Raw genomic sequence first — 14,677 nt, 5'->3', positions numbered from 1 at the left:
AACCCAGAGGCAGCTGCAGAGAGGGGTGAGCCACAGTGAGTACTACATGGCAGCCCCATGACAGCCTGGCTTGCCCGAGCTTCCTGTTGCCCAGGGTTCAGAGCCCCACTCCCCGGATGTCTGCTGATCTGAGACTGGAGCCGGGCATCAGATGTTAGCGAGCTCCCATGGGACCCTAAGGTGCAGCCACGGAAGAGCCAGCACCTCAGTACCGAGTGGTGTGCACGGCATGGTGCCGAAGCAGGGGCCAGGCCTCTCCTTGGGACCCCTACATGCGGCTGGCTTTGGCTGGAGATGCAGAGGCTGACATTGGGAAGCAGGCTCAGCAAATGAGGGGATCCACTGGGTGGGCCCCATCTCCCCTGGGGCAGGAGAGTAGGTGAAGCAGGAGGAGAGTGACCTGGGCACACTCAACAGGTCCTGGAGGAGGGGGCAGGAGCTCTTCTTGGACAAGGGCAGCTTTGCTGATGGGCAGCACCTGGTCCTAGCACCTGCCCTGTGTGTCGTGGGCACCACCCCAGCCCTGGCTCTGAGTGGGCCCCACAGGTATGAGGGTGGACAGCTTTGGCCCAGACTCAGCCAGGGAGGGAGCTTGCCCTGTTTCTTGCTTAGGAAATGTCTCTTTGGAAAGCCAAACGCAGCTCAGTGATGGGGAGTCGGTTGTACCCCTTAGTGTAGCTCCTGGCATCTTGGACTTTCTGAGCAGCTTGAGTGGATCAGCAGCAAACACGGCTTGGGAGGCTTCTCTAGGCTCCACCTCCTTTCTCCAGAGATGGTTGAATTTAGGCATCAATTTGATTGCACTCCGGATGGCCAGGGAGACAGTAAGGCATTGCTGCTGGCATCTATGGGGTCGCTCTGCAAGGGATTCATGTTGGAATTGGTGGGGTGGACTTGCCTGCCCTCCCCGTGTGGACATTAGCCACTCCTCCAAGGTGCAAAGAAGTGGAGCAGTGAATTCATTCTCTTTTTGAGCTGGACATCCACTTCTGCCCCCAGACGTCAGAGTTTCCAGGTTCTCTGGACTAAATCAGGTCCCACTAGGACTCACTCCATGGTCTATCTTGCTTCTCAGGCCGGCCCTGAATGACACCAGTGACCTTCCTGGGTCTCTTGCAGATGGCAGATGGTGGGACTGCTAGGCTTCCTTGATCCTCTAGATAGATAGATAGATGATAGATAGATGATAGATAGATGATACATAGGTGAAAATGAGATGATAGACAGTAGATATAAATAGCAGCTATAGATAGATAGATATAGGTAGACAGACAGAGAGATCTCATTGGCTGTGCTTCACTGGGAAACTCTCCCTCACTCTCTCCAAAGACAAGGCAGGGTCTGGGGCCTGGGAGGACATGGGAGAGGAGGGTAATGCTCATGGATCTCACTGGCCTGTGAGGTCTGGGTCTCAGGCGTTCAGGGCTTCCCTGGGCTCTGGTAGTGCAGGTTTTTCACATTTGCTGAGCTGTAATTGAAGAGATTTGGGCCTGGAGGGGTGAGGGGGCGGGTGAGGATGGGGTGCAGTGGCAGTGGTGGTGGTGGACTGCGTGCGTGCGTGCGTGCGTGCGTGTGTGTGTGTGTTATACTTTTCCCTGGGAAGGCCTGGGATTGGGCAGTGCCCACATCCAGTACTGGGGTTTTAGGGAGAAATCCTTTGCTGCCCCAGAAGATCCCCTCTCTTCCTCTCTCCATCAGACAACTCAGGGACATACAGTTAGGGTGGAGACCTGGGGTAAAGGAATAGAACAGACCAGTTCAGACCCTTCGGGCATCTCAGCCAGGGCCAGAAGGAGTGGTCTCAGCACAGGCGGCCCAGCCGAGGCTCCACAGAGGGCTGGGCCTAATGGCTTTGTAGCACTGAACCCCAGACCTGGCCCCGAGTGTCCTTTGCTGCTTCCTTTGGAGCTTATGCCAGTGAGAGACCGAGTGTTGTGGGCCATGGTCAGCTGTCTTCACACATCACGGCACCCAGCAAAAACAAAAACAGAAGAGAAAAGGAAAGCCTTTCACTCCAATGCGAGCTCCTCTAACTTTCCTCTCGTACAGTGGTTAGCTGGAAGCTTCATCTGGCCCCCAGGAGTGCCCGCGGGACTATCCTGCCGAGCACCCTCCTGTCACATCCCCTGCTCTGCGCTGCTTTGAGCCATGGTGCCTCATGAGACGGAGCCTGGCCAGGGCTGCCCATACTTATTGCTGGACAGATCGAAGCCCCACGCCATGGCTCCCCGTAGTAGCAATCATCTCTGTGGTGGAGGCAGTGGCTGGCTGGGGAGCCAGCAGATGGACAGACGGCTCGGTGATCCAGAAACGGGGAGTGAGGCACACTGCCGGGGAAGGCCAGGCGCATCTGCTCGATCTTTATGATCCCAGATCCGCTTCTGCCCACAGACAGCTCTGCCAGAACTGTGCAGCACCCATGGGGCCAAGCAAGACACATCCAGGGCAAAGCCCACGGCCAGGCCTAGGGAGACAGGGGCACAGGGCTGCTTGCAGGGCCTGCTGGAGTCTCTGCCTTGCTCCTCTGAGCCCTCTGCTCTCCTGATTCTCCTTGCTGCATCCTTCCCACCATGCAGCGATTCCTAGGCTGAGGAGCCGTTCCACCCTGCTCTTTCACAGCTTGGTTGGTTCTGAACTCCTTTGGATGCTCTGGGATTATTTTTTTTTTAAGTTTTAAGGTTTTTTTTTAAAGTTTTAAGTACGTGTTTGCAGTATGTGATGTTCACATTCATCCTTGGGAGTAAGTACACGCACTTAACACATCTTAATTCTGTTTATTCCCTTCCCCTCCCCTTCTGCTGCCCTTCACCTCTTGGTCCCCTTACCATTTGCAAAAGATCTCGTTTCCAATTTCTATCTTTTATTTTGTTTTTTAATTTATACTTTGGATTTCTCATATAAGAGAAAACATACGATATTTAAGCTTGTGTGTCTGATTTATTTCACTTAGCGTTATGGCCTCAAGTGCATCCATTTTCCTACAGATGATTCAAGTTGATCCTTCATTATGGCAAAAGAGTGACTCCGTTGTGTGTAAATACCCCATTTTCTCTATCCATTCCCCTGTTGATGGACATATACACTGCTTCCAAGAGTTCACACTTGGTAAATATGCACCCGCGACTTTTAGTCTCAAGAGCCAGTCAGCTATGGCTCCTAGGACAACTCTGGGTTCCTTGGGTGTATAAAGAAAGTTTCATTGTGATACAGCCAGCGCCACTCCTTGGCATTGTGTGTCTGCTGCAGTGGCAGAGCAGGGTTCCCAGGACAGGGACAGAGCAGTGGCCCTCTGGGGCTGAGCAGATCATTTCTGCTGTGTGCTCAGTCCTGGCAACAGCTGGCTGACCCCTCTGTCCACCCTCATGGTGGCCTCTGCCTCCGTCCTCTCTGGCCCCTGGGGACTGGCTGCCTCCTGCCTGGCCTTGTCCTGGGACCTGCCTCTCTGACACCTGCTCCCAGCCAGGCTAGCGCGGGGGCACAGGAGGCAGCACGGGCTCCAGCTTTCCTCCCAGGAATGGCCAGGGTGGCTTCCTGGGGCACCACCTTGTGAGAGGGGCCATGATGCTGCTGAAGAGGGAAGGTCCTCGGCAGGAAGGCGCTGAGGTCCCTTGGGGGAGCCAGAAGGTGTGCGTCACGTTTGATGTTTTTCCCTCCCCTCTGGACACTTCCTTTTACACCTTTCTTTTCTTTACTCCCTTTTTTTTTTGACATCACCAGTGAATGAGCCCAGGACCTTTACAGGGAACCACATCCCCAGCCCTTTTTGAGACAAGCTTTCATTAATTTGCTGATTTTTCAGGCTGAGCTTTAGCTTGTGATCCTGCCCCAGCCTCCCAGAGTGCTGGCATTACAGGTCTGTGCCTCCACTCCCAGCTTCCTCCTCTTCTTTTATCCTTCTTTCTCTCTAAAGATTCACTGGGACTTACCATGTGGTTACATCACAGTAAACCTATTGAAAATTGAGAATATTCTAAGCTGAAAATACATTTACTCTCAGTTGCTATTATGTTACAGCACAGGCACAGCTGTACCAGTCAGGATCAGCTAAGCTATGCTGCAGTAACAAAGGTCCCCTGCTTCTCAGTGGCTTAAACAACAAGGCATCCTCCTTGTTCCCACTGCAGTATGTTCAGCACGGGCAGGCAGAGGTCCTGTCCACCATCACAATCCAGGCACATGGGTGGGTGGTGTCTTCTGAGCTCTGCCCGTGTCAGGGCCCAGCCAGGAGTGACACCCATTTCTGCTCACAGTTCAGTTGCATGGCTCCGTCCAGCCACAGGAGTTCAGCAAATATATTTTGATCATGTGCCTTGACAGGAAAGTGCCAGATACTGCTGAGGAGGAGGGCGATCGTCATACTCTGGTGAGATAGAGGTAAATAAGAACAAACCATCTGATCTCATAGCAGCCATGAGAAGTTTTCCCCCTGGCTCAGTCTCAGGGCAGAAAAGCTGAGTCCCAGCAGGACTGGCTTGGTTAGAGCCACTCAGCTGGAGGGCTCGCAGGCACAACTCAACTTCCATGTCTGAGCTCTGTCCGAGATGCCCTGGGGTCCTCTACACCCTGCTCTCACCTTGCCTTGGGTTCCTGCCTGTGATGTAACAAAGCTGCTGGCCCATGAGGTAGCCGGGTCTCCTAGGAACCCTGGGCAGAGTGAGGAATTTACTGATTACCCTGTTTGTGTTGTGGTTTGGATCTTAAATTTCCCTGGAAGTTCCTGTGTGAAACCTGGGTCTCCAGCTGATGCCCTTATTGGTGGGTATCAGAACCTTTAGGGGCTGGGGCCTTGTTGGAAGAAGTTAGGTCATTGCAGGTGTGCCCTTAAAGGGACATGGTGACCCCAGCCCCTCCTCTTCCTCTCTCTGCTTTCTGGGCACCAGGAAGATGAGCAGCCTTGCTGTGCCCACACCGCACCAGTGCATCTGTCCAGCTACAGGCCCAAGGTGATGGGGCCAAGCGACCATGGATGGAAACTTCTGAAACAATGCAGCAAATTAAGCTTTCCTCTTTTTAAATTCTCCAGGGTATTTTGTCACAGGGTCATAAAGCTCACTAACAGTGGATAGAGAAAAGATGAATGATCGTACTCCTGACTTGATTTCACCCAAGTCAAGCCCATCTGGCAGATATGATTATTTTGCCTCTTGTGGGATAAATGATCATAGTGTTTCCAAACGATCTTCACTTGACTCCATTTTATACAAATCATTTCCTCCCCACTGTAAGACTCATCAATGACACCTTCAGGGCAAAGTCTGAATTTCTTTCTTAGGTTTTCCACATCATTCCTAGTTGGCACCCTTCCTCCTTGTTCAGTGAGCCCTTCTCAGCCTCTCCCAGCTGCCTCCCCTTGCTGCTGCTTCACAAACAGGGGTGCAGGGCAGAAGAGATACAAGTCTGGACCAAGACATTGGCAGGAGGACGGTAAGGGAGAGAGGGACGGAGACTACATATGAGGAAGGAAATTTGTGGTCCCCGAGTGGGGCAGTTGATGGGCAGGATCCCGCAGACAAGGCCAGCGAGGGAGAAACTTCGTGAGACAGATTCACCTCCACCCTGCCCTCTGTGCCCAGGAAGCAGGAGCCAACCTTTCTTTCTCCTGTCTCTCACAGGTGTGACACACAGGACCAACCACATGTCACATAGTCATTGTGTTGCGGCACAGCAGAGCAGCTCAGTGATAGCCAAGTGTTACAGCTCAGTGTTACAGCTGAGCACCACAGCTCTGAGATATTGCTGAGCCTTACAACTCAGTGTGGTGGCTCTGGAACACAGCTCTGAGGCACAGCTGAGCATTATAGCTCAGTGTGGTGGCTCTGGAAAACAGCTCTCATAATTTGAAGACTCGCAAATCTGATGGTCAGTTGAAGGGGTGGAGAAAAAAACCTTTATTACATAGGTGAGCTCTGGTGGCCTCACAGGAGTCTGAGGGCTCTATCAGAAGTAAGAGCCTCCTTATATAGGGATCTACAGGGTAGGCAAGCATGCTCACTGAAGCAGAGGGGCGGAGTTACAGAACATTCCTGAAGCAGAGGGGTGGAGTTACAGAACATTCCTGAAACACATGCTGTGTGAGCATGCTCACTGAAGCAGAGGGGAGGAGTTACAGAACATTCCTGAGGGGCGGGGCTTAACACAACACTCCTGAAAGGTCACACAGTTCAGTCACAAACCATTTTGATACATTGGGCAGGAGCCCAGCAGCACAAACTTACATTTCCAAAACAGAACAGTCTGTGGGGAAAAAACGGTGGCAAGACACAGGCCTGTGTTATCGTACAGCACTTCTCTATCATTTGAGTCACTCAGTGCACAGTCATTACTTGTAACCGAATTGACAGATATAAACACCTGCCAGCTGCAGGCTCTATGGAACACCTGCTGTATGTCAGTCTCTGTGCTAGACCCACGCTGCCTGTCTTAGGGAGCGTTCATGATACCTCCAGTCCACATATGGGAAGTGGACTGCATGTTTCCATGGCCTTGTCCAAAATTGCAAGGTGAAAATGAACCGGAACCAAGATGTGACCCCACAACTGTCTGCTCCCCGAGCCTATTCTAGACAGCTAAGAGCTAAGTTAGGTAGAAATACAGTAGACCCTTGACTTAGGAATTCAGTTCATTCTCCAGGGCTGGTTGTAAACTCAAGTTGGTCGATTGAAAGGTCAGGCTCCTCTACAGAGCCTTCAAAGCCTCTCTCCTGTACACAGGCGGATCTCAATGTCCTTAGAGACACATTGGCCCAGGATTTCTCAGCCCCACACAGGAGAGGATGTTGTCATGTTCCTTCCAGAACTCTTTAAGGGTTAAATCTGTATCTGAGGTCATCTGGAAACACAAGCGGCCAGCATTTGGGTCGTAACTCAAGACTTTGATCCTAAGCTAAAACTAAAATTCTAGTCGTAACCCAAGTTGTTCTTAGGTTAGACCAGTCATAACTTGAGGGTCCACTGTTTTATAGACAGATAGGGCTGGGCCCTGGAGAGAGTCAGTGCAAAAGATGAAAACAAATTACAACCATGCCCCAATAAAGTCTAGATAGACAGCAGTCACCCTGGTGGGTGACCAAGACCTCCAAATCCTAAAAAAATTCTTTGATCTTTCCATGTACACTTGCTATGTGACTTGCTTCCCCATTGGGTCAATATTACTTAATCAGCTGTACTTGTAATCTTATTGGTTGATCATAATTTTGACCCACATTGTACCCACTTTGTGATTTTGCTCTATAAAACTTCCCCTGTGAAGTGGTCCCTAGCAACTCATTCTGGTCCTCTCCTGTCTCTTTCAGGAGCTATCTCTTTCAATATATATTTCCTACTTTTTAACCTTTTTTGTCCTTAGAATTCATTCTTTGATTTTAGGGAACATGAACTTGGCATATCTGACATCTAGCAGGTTGGGAGTTATATTATTTCTTATATCATTTGGAGAGCCTATGGTGTCCCCAAGGGCTTCCTGTTGCTGACCCAGGAATTTAGGTCAAATACAAGGAGTGATCAAAAATTACACTGAGTTTAAGTTTTTAAAAATTTCTTACCGTGAAAGACACATTGCCATTAATCCCCCTCAAAATCATCCCCCTCACCTCATATGTACTTATCCATCATTCTTGCCACTTTCTGAAGCAGTTCTGGAAGTCCTCTTTCATAAGTGTCTAGATGTCCCCTAAAGCCTCATGCAGTCATAGGTGGGGCTTTTTCAGAGGTGGCTGGATCAAGAGTGTGTGATGTTGGAATTGATTCATGGTGCAAGGCTAGGCTCAAGGGCAGTAGAATTAAGGAGGTGAATTTTACCCCCCCCACCCCCAAGTAGTCTGAATAAGATAAAAGGGGCAGAAAGATCCAGTTAAGGTCCCTTGTTGTCTTCTACTTGCCATGAACTTCTCTGCCATGTCACTCTGCCAAGCCACCGTGCCTTGGAGCCAGCTGATTATGGACTGAAATCTCTACTAACTGTGAGCTAAATAAACCTTTCCCCCTTTAACTTTTGGTGTTGGGTATTTTGTCTCAGCAATGAGAAAAATAAGTGTTCCCTAAGATAACTGTCTTTATGAGGTGTGATCAAAAATACTGTTAATACCACCACCAAGTGCCATCCAGTAGAAAGACAGACTGCTACAAACATTGTGGTGTGTCCTCGTCCACCTTACTGACTGGATCACACACTATGTGACTTTTGACTCCCCCCAAAAGCCAAAATGACCATGAAAGATAAATGTTCTGAACCAATTCAGAACATGGGTGGCCAGTTCAGCTCAGCTACGGATACGCATTGAAGACTTCCAGAACTGCTGCGGGAAGTGGCCAGAATCATGGGATAAATGTATTCAAAAGGAGGGGGAGTATTTTTGATGTGTCTTTTACTGTAATACTTTTAAGAAAATTGAAACACACACTGTAGTTTTCAATACACCTTACGTGACAAGGTCTCCTTTCTCAGGTAAGGAAACTGAGGTTCAGAACAGTTAAGCAAACTGTCTCAGACCACACAGCCAGCAAGTGGAGGAGCCAGGCTGAGCCCAAGGTTTCCTGCTTCCAGAGCCCACACCCCTCACTGAGCCACAGGACAGTTCCTCTGCCTCCGAGAGCTCCTGGGTGATTTAAACCAGTCGTGAAAGATGTCAAGTGGCTTACAGCGGCCAGAATATGCTCAGGAAGGAGAAGTGGTTTCCATAGTTGTGGTGCCAGATTCAGTGCAGCTTTCTCCCCTCCCCCCTCCCCTCCCCTCCCCCCTCCCCTCCCCCCCCCTCCCCTCCCCCTCCCCCTCCCCTTCCTCCCCTCCCCCCCCCCCTCCTCCCCCTCCCTCTCTCCTTCTCCCCCTTCCTCCCCCCTCTCCCTCCCCCTCCTTTTCCTCCCTCTCCCCGTCCCCTTCCCTCCCCCCTCCCCTTACCCCTCCCCCTCCTCCCCTCCCCTTCCCCTCCCCCTCCCCCTCCCTCCTCCCTCCCCCTCCCTCTCCCCCTCCCCCCTTCCCCACACAGGGTTTCCAGGGAGCCTCTCACCTGTACCTTGCCTGCCGTACCTTCCACCTGCCCCCTTTCCTCGGGCAGCACACAACCTGGAACCCAGGCTCTCCGGCCACCTTGCCCATCCATACTGTTTCTTATCCCCACCATCTCTCCACACCCACACCAGTTGGGTGTCTGTCCAGACACTTCCTTTTCCCTGAACAACAACTTTTAAAATTCTTATGAGCACCTGTTTGCGGTACATAATGACCACACTCCTCCGTGAGGAGTTGTCCATCCATACACATAACGCGTCTTCATTCATTTTCTTCCCCTCCCCTCTCTTCTTCCTCCCCTCCCTCCACCCCTCAGGCCTCATCCTATTTGCAAAAGATCCATCTCCCTGATCCCTATTATCCACCTTTTATTTTGCTCTTTCATTTACTTATACTTTGGGTTTCTCATGTAAGAGAAACCAAGTGGTATTTAAGCTTGCGTGTCTGATTTATTTCACTTAACATTATGGTCTCATCCAAAATGGCATATCCATTTTCCTACAAATGACTCAATCTGTCGTCCTTTACAGCAGAGTAGTACTCCGTGCTGTCTAAACACCACATTTTCTGTATCCATTCATCCAGTGACGGACATGTAGGCCTCTCCCATGATTTAGCTTCTTGTCCTACCCTCACCCAGCTCAACTGAGCAGCTGAGTTTTGAGTCCTCAGGGGTCTGCAGAGAAGCTAGACTGAGGCTCCCGAAGGACTCATTGGTTCTTTTCTTACTAAGCTGCAGGGCCTGGTGCAGTGCCCTGCTCCTGATGCTGTGGTCTTTCAGAAGCAGATGAGTGAGCACTTCTTACCTCTCAGCCCTGTCACCTGGACCCTGGTTACACGCAGCATGCAGAAGTGCGTTCTACCCTCAGGTTTGTGAAGCCGACCAGTTAGAAGTGCTGGGCCCCCTCCTGAGGTAGGAGCTGAGGGCTCCAGGCTCTGACAAGTCCTGCATAACAAAGCTCCTCTTCATCTTTAGAAAATAGCAAACACTCATCATCAGCCCAGTTTCCCACAAATCCTCTTCAGAGCCCTTCCTTGGAGCCTGTGGGACAAACCAAGAAGCTTTCCAGGTGTAAGGCTCATGGAAGAGGTGCAGTTCTGCCCCGGAGAAGTTGTGGTTGTGGTTGTTTGTTTGGGGAAGGGGATGCTGTCAAATACCGGTCATTTTCTTTTCTTGTTTCCAGACTAGTTTCTCTTTTTGTTCGTTTTTGATTAATGTTGTCATTGCGTGTTTACGAGGTGCAGCAGGGTCCCTTGGTGCAGTACACAGTGTGTGCGGGATCCTTGCCTTCCCCTTGGACTCGGTCACCTCTCCGTGCTGGGGACCTTGACCCCTCTGCTGTGCTTCCCAGGGTGTGCAGTGGGTGCTATAAGAGTGGTCACCCTGCTGCACTGCTGTGGGACCCAGGTCTGCCCCTCCCCTTGATGCATTGGAGTCATAATTCCCGAGGTCAGAGCTGTCGGCTTCCACTTGTGAAAGAGAACGCACAGTGTCTGTCTTTCTGTGTCCACCTTATCATCTCACTTAGACCTTCTGTTCCACCATTTTGCCACAAATGACAGGATCCTGTGGTTTCTTGTGGCTGAATAGCATTTCCTTGTGTGTGTATATGTGTTTTTCCTTTTCCTTTTTTCTTCCGCACGCCTGTGTGTGTGTGTGTGTGTGTGTGTGTGTGTGTGTTACTGAGGATGGAACTCAGGGCCTTCACACTGAGCTCCATCCCCCTTTTTTAAATTGTTTATTTTGAGACACAGTCTTGCTAAGTCACTAAGTTGCCCGGACTGGGCTTGAATTTGCCATCTTCCTGCCTCAGCCTCCCAGAGTGCTAGGAATACAGTGTTACATTTCCTTTACCCACTTGTCTACTGGTGCACACTTTGGCCGATTCCCTGCCTTGATCATTCTGAGTAGTGCACCATGGAGTTTGGGGACATGGCTCCCAGATGGCAGCCTTCTCCCTGGTGTGGATCCACTGGCCCTAGGAGGTGGCCTCATCCACTCTGAGGGAGAAAAACACACCCACAATCTTGTTTGTTCCACAGTTTAGAACACTAGCCTGTTCATTAGCACAACAAGCAAGCTTGCATTAAAGAGAGGAACCAGCATGCTCTAAAACCATCAAGCGACCAAGCCACAGGTCTCCCGGAATGGAGCCTTTACAGTTCATTTCCTAAAGTGCCATTTATCGGTATTTGTCACTTTGTCTTCATGACAACCTTGGGAGTTGATGTCACCCTCTCTTCCACCAGGGAGGAAACAGAGGCTGGGAGGGTAGAGATGACCCCCACACACACTCGTGCAGCGCCACTGTGTGTCTGGTGCCGTCACAGAGCCCATGTGGGGGTCTCATTCTGTCACCTGCTAATCTGGCCTGAGCATGTGCTATGCACCAGGCACTGTTCTGGTTCATTTAAATCTTCGCAATTAGTAGGAAAATAGATACAATTACTGCTGACATTTAACAGCTAGGGAGACTAAGGCACAGGAGGCAGAAAAACCTGTTTAGTGTGACACAGATACCAAAGAAAGGACCAGGATTCAGACCCACATGAGCAGGATTATTCGTCCAAGCGATGCTCATCCCTGACATCTCACAAAATAAATGATCCACCATTCCCTGCAGCTGCCGCCTTGCTGTCAGCCTGATGAAGAGCTCTCGAAACAATCCAGGGCTCTCTGCACTGCGGTGACAGCATGGACTGCATGGGGTTCAGAGGTGTGAGCGCATCCCAGTATCCCCAAGGTTCCTCTAAAGAAGCCCTGCTGGCTGCCTAATCAAAGTTAACGGCACCCGAGAAGTCAGAATGCCCTGCACTCCTGTGATTTCACCCCAAGACTTTCCGATTTTGTTATCTTCCCAAAGGCCACCAGGCGATCTCTCTCACATTTGTCATTGGTCCTTAAAACATGATATAATTGGAAGTTGCTCTGTCGGTTGAGGGTAGGATGACATTTCCTGTGCACTCAGTTCGGACAGAAATGTCATATTTGCACAAGGTTGGGGTTGCTGTCGGCTAAGAGGATAAAATGTTCATGAGTGAGAGGCAGGCTGAGGAGAAACCTTAGGGGGTGAGAGGAAACCAGCTTCCTAAGACACTGCAGAGGCTGCCGGTGCGATGTTCTTTCTAAAGCAGGTGCTTGCTTTCTTTGCACTTTATTCTTCTGATGCTACAAAATAGTCCCTCCATCATCCAGGCTAAAACTCAAATCAAATTTCATCAGCATGAAATCACTTAAAAATATGTATGGACCCATGCAACCACTTATGGAGCAGGATGGTTTCTGGGAAACACGTTGGTAGGCAATTTCATAATGGCAGACATCCTAGGGTGTCCTGGTACCGATGTGGAAGGCACAGGTCTCCTCTGTTCACGGGCTCCAATGCCATCAGGAGATCCAGTCAACCCAGTCGGTGGAGGCTGCTGCCAGTGAGCAGGACAGGGCGTTGTGTTCCAAGTAAACTCTGGTTGGTAAGAAGAAGAATCCTCTAAAGTAACAACAGGTGAGCAGAATAAATACACAGTCCAGCAGCATAGCCATTTGTTACCCTCATCATCAGGTGTTACACACTGAACATAATTGTGTGTGCTCTGTTTTCTATGGCTGGCAGCACAGTGGGTGAGTGTACCCCACCCAGCATCAAACATGTGAGTGCTGGAATTCATCCTGCGGTGACATCCTGGTGGCTCTGATGTCACTCATTGTTAGGAACTTTTCAGCTCCATTATACTCTTACGGGACCATTGTCCTACATGCAGCCTGTTGTTGCCCAGAACACTGTGAGGTGTATGAGGTGTGTGTATGTGCGCGCGTGCATGTGAAACCTCGAGAAGGCACTGGGAACTCACGCCTCTATCTCCAGGACACCTTGTATCCATCACGCCTTTTCCTTTCAGTTTAATCCTAGGGCTCATCCTGGATTCCTTTTCCTCCCTCCCCTGCCACCTCTGTTCAGAGCAACAGCAAACCACAAAGGCCCTGATGGCTCATTATTTCTCTCCTGCTGCAGCCTGCCTGTCCTGGGTTAGGGCAAAAGCTAAACTAATGATCTTTTCCTTTATCTTTGTCCCTGCAGTTCATTCTCCATACAGCCACTGGGCTGAACCTCACAAAAGCTTAAGTCAGAGCATGTCATCCTTGTACTTGTTCAGTACCATCCGCAATAAGATCCAAGTTCCTCTCTATTGGGATTGGGGTCTAATAAACAATATACCCATCCGTTTTGCCTGCCCCAACTTAGACCCAATTGAGAAATACGCCCAGAAGTGAAGCAGATAGAGGTCAAAGTACCACATTTATGACTGACAAAGATTGCTAAAAATGTGGCTTGACTCTGCTTGTCATGTGAGCTTCCAGTACATCTTTTTTTTTCAAGGTAACTTTCTCCCCCTTAAGAGACTCTTATCTCTGTGCAATTATACATATTTCCTCTTCTTGAAGCTGTCTTGTTCCCTGCTTTAGGTTCCAAGCCTCCCATCTGCATTCAGGCCATTTTCAGCAAGGTTGTCTTTTCCTTACTAGTTTATGGGATTTATGTATGCAGTTTTGTAGCACGTGTTTCCATTTCATGATGACTTTTGGAAAAAAGATGTGTTTTAAAACAATTAAATTACCAGTCTTTTTCTCTGAAAGTTAGAGTATTTGATGTCTGCTTTGCAAAGTCCTTTCCAAACCTGAAGTCATAATGACATTTATTTCTCAGTTTGAAGCTTGGCTTTTCACACTTGATTCTTAAAATTAAGAAATGTCTGTGGATTATATGAGGCCTTGACTTTTGCAGATGGTGATATTTAGGTCCAGATTCAGTTTGTTCTTTAGCGAGAACCCTTTATCCCAGCATCGTTTATCACAGCTGCTCATGATAAACGATAGAGGGTCCCTCTCCCTTGCGGCCCCCAGTGCCACGCTTCCTTCTCTCTGTGGGTTGGCTGCTGGGTCACCCATCTTGTTTCTGTGCCCTATTTGCCCAACCCTGCATCACAGTCCCACTACCTTTATTATCACAACTTGACAATAATACAAGGCAGTTAACAAGAAATTGACCTTATGTGTCTTAGTCTTCATGCATTTGGGATTTCTTTTTAGTCTTTTGTTTATTCCTATTTTCTTATGTTCAGAAGCCTGAATGTACAGATTTGCATTTCCATTTTTTTCCATAACATTACATTTTGGTACATTTCACCCAATGTTCCAAATCTGTGCTTCTATTATGAGAGAGGCATGAACAGAATGTTAAAGCTTCAAGAGAAGACAGCAGAGCATTTTGATCTGGGAGAAATTGGAGAAGATTTAGTACATTTGTCTTTCCTGGTTGGATAGATGAGCTGTAACAATACATGGAAAAGGTAGGACCATTATTTAAAAGTCTGACACGAAGACGTCTAGGATTGATGGATGTATTCAAAGTCTGAACATCATTTCTCAAGTGTCTGTGGTGGGATCAAGCTACTTGGTATGCTCGATCATCACTGGACTATTTATTTCAGGAATAAATAATGACACAGAGACCTGTGGAAACCTTCTCTGCTGCCATGGGCCAGGAGCTCTGAGAACATGGTGTTCGACCAGGTTCTAAGTCACAGTGAAGTGTTCTGGAGTCTGCAGTGACATTAGGTGAAAGGCAGGGCTGCCAGGGAGCCCTTGTGCTGATGGTTGTTGGGAGCCAGTCACCTC

General features: G+C 49.4%; 1 protein-coding gene across 16 annotated transcripts in view; it reads left to right on the top strand.

Annotated features, from left to right (window-relative positions):
• Positions 1-14,677, top strand: part of Stk32b (serine/threonine kinase 32B) — a 332,979-nt gene that overhangs the window by 94,750 nt on the left and 223,552 nt on the right. The gene's annotated exons all lie outside the window — the stretch shown is intronic.

Source organism: Heterocephalus glaber, unplaced genomic scaffold, assembly GCF_053883595.1.
Source record: "Heterocephalus glaber isolate CG9 unplaced genomic scaffold, H.glaber_assembly_v1.0 deba00001509, whole genome shotgun sequence".
Classification (NCBI taxonomy): Eukaryota; Metazoa; Chordata; class Mammalia; order Rodentia; family Bathyergidae; genus Heterocephalus; species Heterocephalus glaber.
This window is presented reverse-complemented; position numbering and strand designations above follow the sequence as displayed.